The sequence below is a fragment of the Papio anubis genome, chromosome 18, assembly GCF_008728515.1.
Source record: "Papio anubis isolate 15944 chromosome 18, Panubis1.0, whole genome shotgun sequence".
Classification (NCBI taxonomy): Eukaryota; Metazoa; Chordata; class Mammalia; order Primates; family Cercopithecidae; genus Papio; species Papio anubis.
The window spans coordinates 64,635,553-64,652,110 of record NC_044993.1 but is presented as its reverse complement, the minus strand read 5'-3'; the positions used below and the strand labels follow the sequence as shown (position 1 = coordinate 64,652,110).

The 16,558-nt window shown below is 41.6% G+C and overlaps 1 long non-coding RNA gene across 3 annotated transcripts in view; it reads right to left on the bottom strand.

Moving 5' to 3' along the window:
* Window positions 1–830: 830 nt before the first annotated feature.
* Window positions 831–16,558, bottom strand: part of LOC103880305 — a 28,484-nt gene continuing 12,756 nt past the window's right edge. The window contains exons 2-6 of one of the 3 annotated variants that reach the window (XR_004179853.1): window positions 15,721–15,760; window positions 12,239–12,506; window positions 4,724–4,859; window positions 1,624–1,692; window positions 831–1,210 (exon numbers count right to left, since the gene is read on the bottom strand). This is a non-coding gene — a long non-coding RNA (uncharacterized LOC103880305). Of the gene's footprint in view, window positions 1,211–1,623; window positions 1,693–4,723; window positions 4,860–9,249; window positions 9,413–12,238; window positions 12,507–15,720; window positions 15,761–16,558 lie in introns of those variants that run through there. The other 2 variants (XR_641268.4, XR_001898030.3) reach the window with 2 other exon arrangements.

Here is a 16,558-nt window from a genome sequence, read left to right as displayed (position 1 = left end):
AAATAATTTTAAATGACAATAATCAAAATTCTCTGGCAGCCCGCAGTGTACTCCTGACTGACCCATCACCCGGCACTGAGCCATGAGTACTCCCATCTGATCCCTTAGTGGGCTCTCATACATCTTTCTTTTATAAAAAGAAAGAAAAGCATATATGATTTTACATATTGCCAAGAAATGAAATGTGTTATGGGCAGAAGTGTAGGTTCTGGAGTCAGACAGCTCAGGATAAAATCCCAGCCACATCACCTAGTAGTGATAGTAGGGCTACTTGGTATGGTTTTGCAGGTTGTGCACTGCATACATTTCCCTCCCACGATTTAGGGAGATGAGTTGGAGCTGAAATACAGATTGCTTTGCGTTTGCTAAGCTATGCAAGCCAGTCTGGAGGAAGGGGCTGCTTCTTCCTTGTGTAACTATGAAAATCACTTGCCAAGCTGTACACTGGTATAGCTGTACCTGCCAGAAAGGGCATCTTGTTCCAATTCAAAAGGGAATACCAGTTTCAATTTGCACACAGGCTCTTACAGGCTAGCAGGGGCCCTATGCTGTGTCACCTTGATCAGGTTGCTTAACCTCTCTGGGCCTTAGCTTTCTTATCCTTGAAATGGTGATAACAGTCGCATCTATCTCAAATGATTGTTGGAAGGATTAAGAGGGTTAATTCCTATAAAAGGCTAGACCTAGCATCTGGCATATGATAAATGCTCAATAAATGTCATTGTTGTTAGTACTACTATCTTTTAGTGATGTGGATGGACTGGCTCACCCACACAAACCAGTCTGCAAGCCAACAGTTGGAAAATGATAGTTCAGTATATTGCACAAGATCAGGACAATACAGCTCTTTATTAAAACTGCAGCACTTCTGACTTATAGTCACAAAATGCTTCAAGGAACAGAATGCTCCCCTGATCTTGGGACTGGGGAGATGAGTCGATGTGGAGAGGCTGGCAGAGTGTCCTTCGTCCTGGAGTCCAGCCAGGCTGGCTTTAACATTCCGGGTCAGACACCCAGCCGCAGGCTCTCTCCTGCCAGCCTAGTGTGCTTCTTCTTCAAACAGTTTATTTATTTTTTTCTATTTCTTGCAAGATGTAGGATTTTCTTTTCCTTGAGAAAATCCCATCTGTCCTCTGCCAATATTTTCTCTCCCAGAATAATAGTCTGAATATCTGAAAAGTTCTTCATAAGCTGACTTGCCCATTGGTTTCTAAAGTCCAGAGCAGGGAAAAAAAATCATGTTGAAAGCATATGAAACATGCAGGTTCTTGGACCCTGACCCTGGAAATCCTGATATAGTAAATCTGGAGTGAAGCTCATGCATTTTTGTTTTTAACCAGCACTTTCAGGTGTTTCTAATGTTTAGTTGGCCTTGTCCAGCCCCTTTAACACTCCGAGGGCTGTGATCAGCTCCAGGTCACACAGTAGTGCGAAGCAGAGCTGAGATTAGAACATAGACTTCTGTGTGGTGTTATTTCTCAGCAAGGTGCAGCTGCCCCTACTACTTTCTCTTCCCTCACCAGGCTTTTCCCCCTAGTGACCTTAGGGGCCTTAATTGAATGACCTTGGATGACCTTGAATGCTTCAAGGTCCACTCCACCCCCAACCCACAATAAAACTCACAGGCTCAGGGTCGGTTCCTTAAAGGACATGACTTCTGGATTCAGTGGTAAGATGCTCATCAATTCCTACCTGCAAAATCCCCAAAAGGGAAAAATGTTTGAGCCTATCTGGGGCACAGCAAAGAGCATGGGGCAAAATGGAGTGTCTTCACCCTTACAGACAACACTAGGAGGTGAAGAAATTCTGGGGAATGGGAAGAAAGGGAGTATCTGGGAGGCTTATCCAGTGAACGGCCCATTAGCCCATTCAGTTACTTCATGAAACATCCTATGCATGAAATATTAACTGAAGATGGACTGGTTAGCAGTTACTGTGCTAAGCCCTTGTTAGGACCAAATTTGGCTATGGAAAAAAAAAAAAGAAAGAAATGCAATCACTTTTGTGTGGACTGCAAAACCTTCCTTAAAGATAAATAAAACATTCATCCTTGAAAATGCACATTCAAATTGTACATAGATATAGACACACTTGTGTGGACAAAAGCAAACATACATCGGCACACCAAGTGGGCACACATTCATACGCTTACAAGCAGATATGTACTGCCACATTAAGAAGTACACACACATGCGCACACACAGACACACATGCACAATCACAAGTGCAATTTCCTATCTACCATATATGTACAAAATTGCTTAAAATGAAACGTATTGCACTGAATTATTATCTCAGTCACTGGATGGTGAGTTCTTGAGGTTGGGAAACAGTGTCTTACTCACCTTGGTAGCCCCAGGGCTCAGTACAGGGACTGGAATAGAATAGACATTCAGCAAAGTTGTGTTAAACTTTACTGAGTACAGGCCCACACACTTGGACCTGAGCTAAAACTGTCCTCCCATGGATACAGATGTGAGTTCCTTCAGAGGTTTTTCATTGCATCAGCGGAAATCAGGCCTAACTGTGGATGTAAATATCAAGGCAAAATCAGATTGCCTTACTTGCATTCCTATTTGAGAAAGCAGCAAAAATGCTCCCCAGGCTCCAAAATTGATGGCTATAAAAAAGGGGGAGCCCAGAAGAGCTACTGAGCCTGCACCCCACGTGGGGGCCCACCCCACCCATGGAGGCTCAGAACCCTAGCCAACAAGTAATGATCACCCCCATGGGTGGGTCCCCACTCCCTGCCACGCTTTCCCAAACATCCTGTATTTGTCTAAAATTAGCCCTTTCTGGTCTGTGCTTGAGAGAAAACCTTTAGTTCCTCTATTTGTTTTTTGTGACAACAGTAACACATTACCACAACCTGGGTGGCTTAAAACAACAGGACATTTGTCTCCTCCTAGTTCTGGAAACCAGAATTGAGGTGTCAGCAAGACCACACTTCCTCTAGGGGCTCTAGGGAAGAATCCATTCTTTACCTTTTCTGGCTTCTGGAAGCCATCAGAGTTCCTTGGCTTGTGGCTGCATCACTCCAATCTCTGCCTGCATGGTCACATGGTCTCTTTCTGTCTGTCTAATCTCCCTCTGCCTCACTCTTATAAGGACACCGATTATTAGATTTAGGAAACACCCAGAAAATTCAGGATACTGTGGTTTGAACGTGTCCCCCAAAGTTCATGTGTTGGAAACTCAACCCCCAATGCCGCAGTGTGGAGAAAGAGGACGTTTAAGAGACGATTAGTTTATGAGGTCTCTGTCCTCATGGATGAATTAATGCAATTATCACAGGAGTGAGTTAGTTGTTATCAAGAAAGTGGGTTCCTAATAAAAAGGATGAGTTCAGTTCTCTTTTTTCTCTCTCTCTCTTTCTCTCTGTCTCTCCTTCCCTCTCTGTCTCTCATACTCTTGCTCTTCTTCTTTTTACCATGGGATAACACAGCAAAAATAACCTCAGCAGATGTGGGCCTCTCAACCCTGGACTTAGAGAAGTCCAAGAACTGTAAGAAATAAACCTCTATTCCTTGTAAATTACCCAGTCTCAAGTATTCTGCTATAGCATCACAAAATGGTCTAGGAAGCAGAATAAACTCCCTCTCACAATCCTGAATTGCGTGACATCTGCAAAGACACTTTTTTTCAAATAAAGTCCTATTCACGGGTTCCAGGTTCAAGAAATTAGGTCATGGATATATTTCGAAGGGGAGCAGGGGAACCCCAGAAGCCCACTACAGTATCTACAATCACAAAGCTGGTAAAATAATAGGAAAATATTCTCAACTTCAACTTTTTGAGCAGAGTTTTATCTAAACTGACAGGGGAGCTAAGATCATTTTTAAGAAAATGCAATTTATTTTTATGGACTGACTCGCCTCATTTAGAACTATCTTAGACAATACTGATTGATTACAAAGCTTCTTATGCCAGAAATATTTCAGTATTAAAAAAAGAATATATTTTCACACCCACTACGGTCCTGAACAGAAAGTGTGCACATGTGATTTTTTTCTTCTATGTTCAACCAGAGAATGGCAGAATGACTATCTCTCACTCCCTTCCAGAGAGAGCTGGTTCTCCTTTGGCCAACAAGCTTTGGCAAACCTCAATTTGAGTACAGCTCAGTCTATTTGTTCATTTCACTATAAATGTAACTTCTGCCATTATCGCTTCTCTGGTGAACACTTTTGACTCGAAATGGCTGAAGAAGCCACAAATGAGTCTGGGAAGAGTATTACACTGAAGGTTACAATGTAAATTTTACAGTGGCTTAAGGCAAGTGGATGTCTTCAAAGAAATAAAGTCCAGGAAAGAGGGTACAGATGGGCAGTTCTTAGAATTCAGTGGAGACCTTTTGGAATTATAATTAGCTTCTAGGCATCGCTCACCCTAAACGATGTGGCCAACTGACTGTGCATGACCCGTGACTGTAGGACCTTGGCCCAAAGCTCTCCATATCTTAGAGAGTCTGAGAAGGACCAACAGGGATAATATCACCTTCACAGAGACTGTGGAATCACCTGGGAAGTGCAAAGAAAGAGAGAGAAAGAACAGGAGAGAGGAAGGGAGAGGGGTTTCCAAGATCCCCACCCTAGAGATCTTTCTCCAGTTGATCTGGGGTGGTACCTGGAAGCTTTGTATTAAAAAAAATTTTTTTTCACTCCCTTACTTAGAAACTTTGACCCAGGGCCAAGCTCAGGAGCCACTGCCACATAGAACCTACTTTAATGAACAGACGAAAAGCTGTTGGCACTAAGCATTGATTTTCTGTCGCTCAAATTTCTTAAGGGCAAAGATCAAGTCTTCTTCATACTTGAAGTCTTCAGTGACTAGCGCAGTGACTTCCAGGTAACAAGAATCTATAAAGCATGTTGAAATTGTAACATTAGGAATACATGTTCCAATGTGTGTGTTGAATAATTTCTTGAGTGACTTGGCCACCTCCTCAATCTGCTATATAGAGAATCAGGGACAGCAGTGCTTGGGGAGGAAGAATCCAGAGGTGAGCAGTTTTGGTCAAATCCCCACTCTGGCATTTACTCTGTGACTTTGGACCAGCTGTTTAACCTCTCTAGGCCTCAGTTTCCTCATCTGTTAAATGGGAATAATAATAACACCTGTCTTTCAGTGTTATGAAGGATATATGTACACAACCCAGTGCCTAGCACCTAGTAAGCACTCAACAAATGCTAGCTGTTACTAATAGAATTATTACTAATTTGCATACATTAAAACATGCCAGTGATCTCCATTGCTCTCCATTATCCCTACGGTTAAGCAAAAGAAAAGTGCCTTGGCCTTGCATAGTAGACCCTCTCAAGAGATTTTAGACACATTGTCTGTCACCACTAACCTTCTGATAATACTGAATTGCTAATGGTTCCCCACATTTAGTGTGCCCCTTTTCACCTCGAAACTGTACATAGCATTAATCCTTCTGTTCCCACTCTCTCCTCAGTTCTCTCTGTCGGTGATCTTCTGCTGAACTTTAAAATGGTAATTCAGTTGCTCCTCTCCTCCAAGAAGCCTTATCTCCCTGCTAGTTCTTCCTTGCTTCCTTTATAGAATCGATAATCCTCTCCCTTATCCTAGCTCCATATTTTGTCTTCACTTATATCTTTAAACATACTACATTGTGTTGAAATTTATCATCTTTTATTTAAAAATGAAAAACCCATCCTGTCAACATAGGTTCTGAATTTGTGGGTTTTGAACATATGCACTTTTACAGTATACATTTGTATCAGTTAGTTATTGCTGTGTAACAAGCCATCCTGAACTCAGTAATTTAAAATAACAATCATTTATTCTCACTCAGGTTTCCGTTAGGTTGGATGGGAGTTTGCTAAGCTCAGCTGAGCAGCTTGTATTCCAGCCTGGGACCAGCTGGGCTTGGCTGCTCACTGTAGGTTTGGCCCAGATCTGCTCCAGGTGTGTCCATTCTGGAGCCCAAGTGGAAGGGTCCAGCAGCGACTGAAAGGAAGCTCCTCTTCCAAATGCATTTCAAGTTTCTCTGCTTGCATCATTCCTGCTACGATCTCATTGGCCAAGTCACATGCTGAGCCCAAAGTCAACAAGCAGAAAGGTGCACATAGCCTATCATGATGTCAGCAAGACACATGGTCAAACTCAGCATTGGTCCCATTGGTCCAGTGAGCATGAAGGTGGGAGGCAGGGAGTGGATATTTTTAAGCAGGAACTGATCCACCATGATAATTCTCAAATCTTTCTATGATTCATTTCGCTTGTCAAGTGCGTTAGTCTGTATTTAGACACCTGCATTTCCGTGCTCAAATAGCCTTAATAATGAATGCATTGTAATGATATTCTGAACTCTAACAGGGAATTAAATTTTCCCTTTTCAGTCCCTATTACATTTGTGTGTGTTTATGAAATTATTTAGTACTCTGTATTGTAATTCTCCATGTGTGTCTCTTTCAATGGTGTAACATTATTCAATGGTGTGACAGATGCTATGGTTTTCTGACCTAGTGCTCATTCTCGTCCATTTCTTTTCCGCTCACTTACACTATAAACGACGCAGATGACAAATGTCCTCCCCCGCAGCTTCCATTGCAGCTAGGAGTGACCATATAACAGAGCTCAGCTACTGAGGCATAAGCAGAAATCTGCAAGGAGGTCTCAGGGAAGTCTTTTCTCTCTTAACAAAACAGTATTCCTCCATTAGCCCTACCCCTTCTCTCCCTCTTCCTATGGATGTGATTAGCTTGACAAGCATGAAATAAATAACACAGAGAACCAGAAAAAGCTGGTTGGCATCTTTGGTCCACTGAACCAACACCAGTATCTGCCTATCAAGGCTTCATGTAGTAAGATTTTCCATGAGGTATAGCTAGACACACTCCCAACTGTGCAATTCTCTAGGACAGGGGTTTGCACAAACTACAGCCAATAGGACAAATCTAGCCTACCACCTGTTTTTGTAAATCAAGTTTTACTGAAATACAGCCATGCTCATTTCTTTGTTGTTTAAGGCTGCTTTTCTCCTGCAACGGCAGATTGAAGTAGTCGTAACAGAAACCTTTGGGTACACAAAGCCTACAATATTTGCTCTCTGACCCTTTATAGAAAGTTTGCCAACCTCATAAGACAAATGTTGCCCCTTATTTCTGTTTTTCATCCCTCAGTGTCTAGCACAGGGCTGGTATACCATGGACAAGCAATAGTTGTTTGATATAATAGCAATAGCATTAGATGCCATTTATTGAGCACTAACTCTTTGTTAGGAGCTATGCTAAACACTTTTCGGGTTTTTTATCTTATTTCATCTTCCCAAAATCCAGGTTGATTGAAATGACTGCCTTCCCCAGTCTACAAAGGTGGAGACTAAGGCCTAGAATTGTTAAATAACTTGCCCAAGGTCACAAAGCTAGTGAAGGGCAGAGCCAGCCCTCCAATATAGATTTGGCAGACTTCAAAGAAAATGCTCTTCACCTCCAGGCTCTTTTCCCTCCCAGCTGTCCAGCTGAATTTGACCAGAGACCATCTTTCATGAGGGAGGACAGTGGCTTTTGTCCTCTTCCTCACACCGCGCTTTGTGGGCCAAGTTTATGAACAATCTTTTTTCCTTGAGAGACTTAATCACACCTCACTGGAAAAAAGAACCTCTTGGCAAAACAATGACTCTAAATCACAGAAATGGGGATTTTACAGCTACCAAATAAACAGAAGATGTTGTAAATTTTCCCTTGTGTGCTGGCCAAGTAGTTTTGCATCTGTCAGGACTTCTCAGTGGTCATTTTTCCCTCTGCCTACACCAAGACATGCTCAGACAAAGCGAACTGTGCATCTTGCCTATCAGCTACCCTAAACTTGAGACAGGTATCTTGCCTTATCTTCTGTTGTTGAAAAAAATCTTTCTTGCTCATTGTCAATGCCCTCCCAGAACAACCTAGCTTTTAGAAAAAGACAAACACGTGCCCTCGTGCATCTCAGAGTCCTCCTACCCAGATGTTCAAAGTGATTGTTACACAGATCACTCAGCTGTCTCTGAGGGTGGGATCAGAAAGAGATGGGTGGGCACTGATGACACCAGAGTCTCTTCCACAGCTTGATTCAAGGGTCTTACTAGAAGATGAGGGACACTTTCAGACTGAGTTAAACATAGTTGGTGGAAATCCCATGGATTTCTTTTAGCAGAGTAAAAAGAGTCCAAGAAAATCAGCTTGGGATTTAACTTGAACTTTTTTTTTTTTTTTTTTTTTTTTGAGACAGAATTTCACTTTCGTTGCTTAGGCATTAGTACAATGGAGCAATCTCAGATCACTGCAACCTTCACCTTCTCGTTAACTGGAACTTCCATTCAATTCATCAGTGAGCACATTCTAAGAGAAGAGGAAACTAATTAATACTCATTGAGTGCCTACTAAACACTCCAAACACTACACCCTTCATGCCATCATAGAATTTTTTTTTTTTTTTTTTTTGAGATGGAGTCTTGTTCTGTCACCCAGGCTGGAATGCAATGGCACAATCTCGGCTCACTGCAACCTCCGCCTCCCAGGTTCACGCCATTCTCCTGCCTCAGCCTACCGAGTAGCTGGGACTACAGGGGCTTGCCACCACGCCCAGCTAATTTTTTGTGTTTTTAGTAGAGACAGGGTTTCACTGTGTTAGCCAGGGTGGTCTCGATCTCCTGACCTCGTGATCCACCCGCCTTGGCCTCCCAAAGTGCTGGGATTACAGGCGTGAGCCACCGCGCCTGGCTGGTAGAATATTTTACGCACCATGTGTCAGGCCTCTTCTAGGTGCTGTGCACATACTAACTCATTTAATTCTCCCAGTGATCTTATAGAGTAGGTGCCATTTTTTTATATGAGAAAAAATGGGGCATAGACAGTGTATCAGTTACCTATTCCCAATTACAAACATCCCCAAACTGTAGTGGCTCAAAACAAATCAAGCATTTCCCCATTTTCCACCCCGGCCTCCTAGCGTCTGGCAATCACTGCTCCTCTCTCTAAGGGTACAAATTTCAGTTAGACAGGAGGAGTACATTTTAAAGATCCATTGCACAACATGGTGACTGTAGTTAATAATAATGTATTGTATATTTCAAGATTGTGAAAAGAGTAGATTTAAAATGTTCTCACCACAAAAAAAAAAAGGACAAGTGTGAGGTGGTGGATACATTAATTAGCTTAAGTATTCCATAATGTATACACATATCAAAATATCACATTATGCCCCATAAATATGTACAATTACTTTTTGTCAATTAAAAAGAAATTTTAAAGAATCAAGCATTTATTGAACTCATGATTCTGTGAATCCATTGAGGGTTTTTCTGATCTGGGTCTAGCTCAGCTGATCTCAGTCAGGCTGTCTCATGCAACTGTGTTCAGCTTGCAGATAGGCTGATGGTTGGAGGATCTGGAATGGCCGCACTCACCTGTGTCGGGGATGGAAGGCTGTTGGGTCAAGGACAAGACACCTGTCTCTCTCCACCCCCAGTCAGCCCACCTGAGCTTCTTCACATGACAGTAGTGTCCCAAAGCGGCAAGGGGACAAGTGCACAGCACCTCTCCGGTCTCCACTGCATCACATTTGCCATTGTCCCATTGGCAAAGCAAGTCACATGACTCATTCCATAGACACTGCAGAAAAGGACTTTTCGGGAGTGTGGGCAGAGAGAAGTCTGGATGTACTGAGGCCATTACTGCAGCAATCCACCACAGAGAAGTGATGCCACCTCTCTAAGACTCCACAGTTAATAAGTGGTGGGGCTAGAATTTCAACCCAAGTAGTCTGACTCCAGAACCCACATCTGTAAGGATGATGTTACTCAAAAATACATAATTTCATTTCATTCTTAGACACCTTGAAGAGAAGGTATTACTAACCCTATTTTAGATTTAAAACACAAAAAGCAGAGACTCAGTATTGTTAGAGAATTTGCCTGAGATCATACGGCTAGAAAATGGGAAACATCTGGCTCACTTTTATAAGTCATTGTTTCCTTCCATTTTCACACATACACAAGTCCACAAACACACTGCACTGGCCCTGGGTGAGGGTCACCTTCAGAACCAAACAATTTAAATACCCACAGTGAAAATGACCCATTAAATCCTGGATCACATTATATCAAAGTACTATATCTTACTCCTACTCACTTGACGTTATGGCTACTTGGGTTTTTAGACAAAAATTATGCAAGGTATCTTTAGATGATGTAACTTATGAGTATTTCCTTATGCCATTTTGTATCCTCCAAATTAATATTATTTGTTCTTATGACGGCCCCATAATGAATTTACTCATTCCCCTATGGTCAACCTTTTGCTATTATACACGACCCTGTGATTAATATTCCTTGCATAAAACTTTATCGCCCATTTGTGACCATATTCCCAGCAGTGGCATCATTGGGTCATAAGCATGAACATTTCAAGTCTCTTGATACCCACTGCAAATTGTCCCTCCAGAAAAGATATACCAGTGCTTGCATACCAGCTACCCACGAGAGTGAGACTCCTTGCATCCCAGCCTCACCAGGACTGAGTATTAACAAGCATGGATGGGTCCATTGGATTATTCCCCATGTGTAATGGGATCAGGCTTTGATTGACTGCATCCATTTGCATACCATAAGAGCCTTCCCACAGGGCCCTAATACTCATAGTCCATTGACAAAGACACTCTCTACCCTGAATTAGTATTGCTACAATTTATAACCTCTCCGACACTCTTTATTTCACGTTTCTCCCTGACCAGTGCTTCTTTTTATAGACCACATTGTCTTTAGCTATGAGCAACTACAGCTAAGTCTTTCTCAGCCTAGGAACTTGAGCTCATTTTTCTGTCTATCTTAACCCTGATCCATTGTGTATTAATTTCATGGTTCACTGACTCTTTTCTAATATCCACGTTAGTTGTTGGGAGGGGAGAGGAAGTCACTTTGTTTTCATCACCACATACTGCCTACAACACACGTGCTCCCATTTGATCCTCATCTGAGCTATAAGAAGTGGACAGAGAGGAGAACTAAAACTCACCGAGGTTAAATGGTTCTCAGTAGTTCAGAGCTACTAATGAGCAATGCCAGAACTTGAGCCTGGCATTGTTCTTTCTACGTTATCTTGCAAGGGGAAGAAATTGGGCCCAAAGCCACCAATTTAAAAGTTCATGTAATAAGTCATGAGGTACTGGGGATTTCAGTGAGGGATACAATTACAAGAAAGAAGAGGAAGTGATTGAATCTAAAAGTCTTGTGAAAGAATGACCACTAGGAGAAGCCTATCTGTTTTTGGAAAATGTATTTCAAATGGAAAGTGAAATCAAAATACAGAAGAAAGGAGAAAATGAAGAGTGATACGTGTCTTTAAACTTCCAGATCCAGTTGTCCCTAAAGCCAATTTCTCTACTCCTGCTATCCCTAGTCACTTCAGCTAAGAAAGCCCCAATTGCTTTGCCTATGCCAGCTGGAGTAGAGTTTCTGCCACTTGCAACAGAGAGGGCTGAGGTGTGCATGCACACCACCACTCCAGACCCACATACAGAAATACACGCAGGGGAAAAAAAAAAAAGCAATCTTTGAATTGGAGTGTACTGCATTAGCATCCAAGACCTTACCATCACTCAATCTGCCCTCCTTCCATCTCCCAACTGAGGCCTCTCATATTTACTGATAAGAACTTTCTAATCTTCTCCAGTCTTCCTGGCTCACCAAATATCAAAATCTCCATGCCAGAGTTCTAGTTCTTGGGAGCTCTACAAATTTGCTCTCTTGGGATGCAGGAGCAAAGGTTGAGGCTGTGAAGGGCTTTAATCAATAGTGCATGAGCCTGAAGAACAGGCAGGAATCAATAATATATTTCCACTATCAACTTTTTCTTATCCTCAAAACAACAGCATCAAAACATGCATGCCAAATGGCAATTGAAAAAGTCAATTTAAAAAGTTATTATTCTCTTTCTTGGTCTTTATTAAAAGGCACAATGAATAGGCTTACTGTAAGGAGGTGAGAGATACTCAATTAGGAAAAAAACAGAAAATATGGTATTTTATAGTGATGGGGTTTCCCCCAGCTTTCGCAAAGAAAGTCAATTGCAGTTTTTAGGATGGGTCTGTGGAATGATGCGTGATAAGTAAGAAAAAGGAGGAGAGGTTATATTCGGAGCTCAGAACACAGTGAACTTCTGGGTTTATGTAATGAGAAATTCCTCTGTTAATTTATAAAATAAATTTCTTAGTCCATGCTACATAGTAGGCTTACAGTGAATGTATATGGCAGTTGGTTAGATGGTAACCACTCTCATTGCCAGACGACTCCAATAGGCAGCTGGTTCGAGAATCACTGGACTTGATGACGTCTCCAGGTTAGGTACTTCTTAAAATTTCATATAGTCCAAAATAGTCTTTCCAAAAATTGATGATGACCTTAGCATTGAGGCTCATGTTTGACTGAATGATTAGACAGAGCTGCTTTACTAAAATATTTTATCTCAGTGGACGTATAGATATTTCTTGACTCCTGGAAAATACTTCAAATGGAAAAATGGTAAGAAATATAAAATGTGTAAAATCATCCTTACATTTTATTTATTTATTAAATCACTAACTCCTTTTTCTTATCATGTGTCAAACATTTGTTATATAGTAGATATTTTTGGGTAGAGCATTGGATAAAACCCAGACCATGATCTCAAGTAGATCACAGTCCACTTGAGCAACACCAAGAGCATTAAATTCAAATAAAGAAGTGTTGGGTTAAAATACAATGTGCCTCTCTCTAGGACCAGGGGCTATTGCAGAAGAGGTGGGCACATGACATTGCAAGGGCTGGTTTTGAAGGACAGAATTACTTCAGACCCCCCAAATCAAGGACAGGCACACAGATGCCTAAAGAGCTGACAGACTCAGGTACTCTGCCTCCTGGGTCATTATGTGGCCCATTTTCATTCATGCCAACTACAAACTTCCCATAAACTTAAAAGAGAATTACCAAGAGGATGTCAAGATACCTGGTGACAGAGTCTTCTTGTATAGTTGTTCCCAGTTAGAGGTTTATGCAAATAGAGATATAATTTTTAAAAATTTGACCACTTTAGGAAAAATTACTAAAGAGACTGTAAAAGGCATCGTAGCACAACAAAAACCTCTACATTCCTTAGCTTAAAAGCTTTTAGCAAAATGCTTATGTTTTATACAGCTAATTACTACAACTCTGTTACTAAAACCAAGATTACAGTACCTCAACACATAGAACTTATACATATATCAATTCCGTAATCTGCCTTTTTGGCTTTGTTTTTTTGCTCTTATGTTGCTTAAAAGGTTTTAAGAGTTGATGGGTTTCTGCCCACCTCCATTCCTGTCTGTCCTAGAAAGTTTAATTGACCATAAGTCTTTTGGCTCTAATTCCCTTGGCCATAGGAGTCTCACTGAAGGACAAGATGGACCCAGGGCAAGCAGCCACACCACCCCACAAAGATAGGGAAGAAAATAAAAGTTTGGTCATTGATGCTGCGTCTGGCAGATTTTGGACAAAAGGGGCAGAATACAAACTAAAAATAAAATTCTAAGCTCCTCAACTGACTGAATGTATCATCTCTTGGACAAGGAGACCCCATCTGAAAACTGAGTTATCAGCCATGATAGGATGGGAAGGTCAGACACATTTATACTCTGTTATGGTTTGGCTCTGTGTCTCCACCCAAATCTCATGTGAAATTGTAATCCCCATGTGTTGGAGGAGGGGCCTGGTGAGAGGTGATTGAATCATGGAGATGGGCATCCCCCTTGCTGTTCTTGTGAGAGTGAATGGGTTCTCATGAGATCTGGTTGTTTAAAAGTATGTAACACTTTCTGGCCAGTCTACAGAGGATGCACAATAAGGGTTTCCATGGATTCTGTTTCATCTTTTGACATCAGAGGGCCAAAACTCCATCTTCAGATTGCCGCCATTTTTTGAACATGGAGAAGCAAGAAGCTCAATTGCACAGGTGTACATTTCTCCTTTCATAAATATGCACGCCTCCTTCTGTAGCTTACTGAATATGTATATTTGGCCATCCCAATGGGCATCAATTCCTGTTCCCTTTGCTCCTTCCGCGAACGTTTGTTTCTGGCTTCTGGCTAGAGGCTGTGTTTCCCAGCCGGTCAGAATGGCCACTCTGCAGGCTGCAACTCTTTATAGTAAGTAAAGTCTCCTCTTCTCCAAATTTAAATTTAAAAAAATACAGTGTGATGAGTGCCATGAAGAAAATAGGCACAGAGAGTCTATGGGGACACTGTGAGAGAAAACTAACAGCCATGGAGGGAGAAAAAGTGAACACAGCTTCTTAGGAAACTACTAGTAGGAGGCGGGGCACGGTGGCTTATGCCTGTAATCCCAGCACTTTGGGAGGCCAAGGTGGGCAGATCACAAGGTCAGGAGTTTTAGACCAGCCTGGCCAACATGGTGAAACCCCATCTGAACTAAAAATACAAAAATTAGCCAGCCGCGGTGGCGGATGCCTGTAATCCCAGCTACCCGGGAGGCTGAGGCAGGAGAATCTCTTGAACTTGGGAGGAGGAGGTTGCGATGAGCTGAGATTGTGCCATCGTGCTCCAGCCTGGGTGACAGAGCAAGACTCTGTCTCGAAAAGAAAAGAAAAAAAAAAAAGAAAACTACTCATAGGAGGGAGAGAGGTTGAAAGGAAGACAGAAAAGTGAATGTAGAGTCAGGCAGGCCAGGAGAGGAGGCTGGTGAGGTTGCTGAAGACTAGAATAACCTGGGGAGCATTAAGAAAAATTAAAATGCCCCGTTTCCACCCAAGATGAATTAAATCAGAATATTTTAGTGGTAAGACTCAGACATCATTTCTTTTGTATTTTTTTAAATCTCTCCAGTTGATTCTGGTGAACTGTCAGTTTGAGAAATCTGGACTAAATTATGAAGTGTCTTGTTACTAATCTAAGGAGTTCAGACTTTGAATTATAAAAGGAAAAGTCTTCTAATACTATAATGATCATTAGACCTGAGAAAGAGCGTTACACTTTCAGATGCATTTAAATAGTTCTCCAGGACCATCAATCCTCACTTATCTCTTTGAACCCTGCTAAAGAGAAAACCAACTTCTAGAAGGCATCAGAATAGCATAACAGTTAAGGCAGAGCTTGTGTGAAAGAGCCTGGATTCAGGTCCTGGCAGAATATTTAACTCTTTGTGGGCTTCACTTTCCATATCTCTAATATTTGGCTATGTGATTATTTCATAGGGCTGTTGTAAAACATTTACAGAGAACTTACTAGGTGTCAGCCTCTTTGATAAGCCCTAGAAATAAAATCGTAAACAAAGATAATACAATGTTTATTCTCATGAAATTTACCTGCTAAAGAGGAGCATTAGACATTAGTCAAGTAACCATATGAGCAATTATAAAAATATGTACATAATTGCAATTCTGTAATTACAAAGTGATATACTGCTAGAATGTCTAGTGATAATGGCAGTCTGTAAGAGAAAAACCAGGAACTAAGAAACGGTGTAATAGAAGAGCTCACCTGGGAAGAACAGGCTGGAATTTGAAGGAATAGAAACAAAGTCACTGAAAATGCAGAGGAAGGGAAATTAGAAGGAACTGGAGTGACAAGAGAGGCCCAGGCCAAGAGACATGTATAAATAAACAAAGGTCCTGAGAGATGAGGCAATAATGTATATAGACGACCTAGCAAGGTTTAGAAGTACAGTGTGAGTGCTTAATAGTTAATTACCGTCGTCATCAGCGCAGCAGCCATCTCTTCTGTATTAAATCTACAGAGGTGAGAAATAGAAATTGAAGAGATTAATTGAGCCAGATATGTTCTCATTGTTAAACATTTTTAAATATTGATGATGTTAAAGGTGAAAATGTCCCTGCATGCAGTTTAAGACTAGTACTTTGTACTTAATGAAGGTCTCAAGGAAGAAATGCTGGCTTTCATTCAAGTCCAGGACAAACAGCACACTAATGAGTGGCATGTTAATCGTCAAGGAGATATCTTGAGTGACTGCTGAGACAGACTTTTTCTGGAGTACAGAACAGAGTTTTTCCAGCCAGCCTGCACCTCAGGAGATTATCAGCAGTTCTGGCACGTTGATAGTTGCTCCATGATGTCGAAATGTGCTTGAAATGTGACTACCTGTCCTACCTCCCCCTCAGTCTCTACAGGAATGGCTTGAGTGACAACATGCAATAATATCTCCATCGATTTCCTTGGAGCTCCCTTTGGTGGCTCAAGATTAAGTAGTGAAGTAGGGACAGCCATTATCACTGTATATTCCAGCAGCTGATAACATGCATTTGATCAATTATTTTAATATAAGTTGCAAAAGGAGCTCTATGCATCAGGGTGAGAAGCTTTGCTGCTTTCTGTGTGCTAATTTTTCTTTTCTTTTCTTTTCTTTTCTTTTTTTTTTTTTTTTTTGAGACAGAGTCCCTCTCTTTCGCCCAGGCTGGAGTGCAGTGGCTTGATCTTGGCTCACTGCAACCTCCGCCTCCTGGGTTCAAGCAATTCTCCTGCCTCAGCCTCCCGAGTAGCTGGGACTACAGGCGCCCACCACCACCCGTGG